Source organism: Gekko japonicus, unplaced genomic scaffold (genome assembly GCF_001447785.1).
Source record: "Gekko japonicus isolate JY-2015 unplaced genomic scaffold, Gekko_japonicus_V1.1 scaffold5, whole genome shotgun sequence".
In the NCBI taxonomy this organism is placed as follows: Eukaryota; Metazoa; Chordata; class Lepidosauria; order Squamata; family Gekkonidae; genus Gekko; species Gekko japonicus.
Genome location: NW_015168652.1, coordinates 55,682 through 56,532, shown reverse-complemented (window position 1 = coordinate 56,532; position 851 = coordinate 55,682).

Genomic DNA, 851 nt, shown 5'->3' with positions numbered 1-851 from the left:
AGCCATTGTTCACAAATTTACGGTTGCTTCCAGCTCATTTTATAACACTTTTTAGTGCATTTTTGTCAAGATGTAATTTAAATTATTTCAGTGGAGAGGTGTGTGTGTGTTTATTTGTTCTGTAAGCCATTCAAATTGTTAAGTCGCGAACTTAACAAGAAGTCGGAGAGTGATTTCAGCAAGAATGCGGTTTTTATTCTTCAGCTTCGTTACTTCTCCGTTACGGTACAACAATCGCCAGCCAGAACCCATCAGAGCAATAAATACACTGGCTTGCCTATATTTAAACATTCCCGGCTAGTGTAGCCACACCCCCTGTACAAATAACAACCTATGAGGTTGGAGCAATAAAGACCAATCACAAGCGATCCCGCTTTGCACGGTGATTGGCAGACACATTCTGGGCTAGGGCTCCTATTGGTTACATTAGGATCCTAGCCCAGGGCGAAGCTTAACATGGCATCTTAATGGCACAGTTCACATAGCAGTTATATATACAATTCAATACATAACAAATCCCTCCCCCCTAAGCAAAAACACTATGTACAATCATATTCGCTTAGATAGGTGGGCACTCTGCGTATTCTCTGAGACCTCCGCGGCGTAGGAGGTTCAGGGCACCTTTGAATAGGAGGTACTCTGCTTGACTCACTCTCGAGTGGGTCAGGTCCGCTACCATCCCTTGCAGTGGGTCCAAGAGTAGGGGTCTGCCCTCCCTCAGGGACAGTACTGGGCTCGGCAGGCTCGGCAGTACTCACCTCTGGCAGAGGTATGGGATGGTCCTCGGGGTCAGGTAGCTCAGTTGGCTGCGAGGTGGGGCGGCCAGTCGCCCACCGCTGCCTCAACTGGTC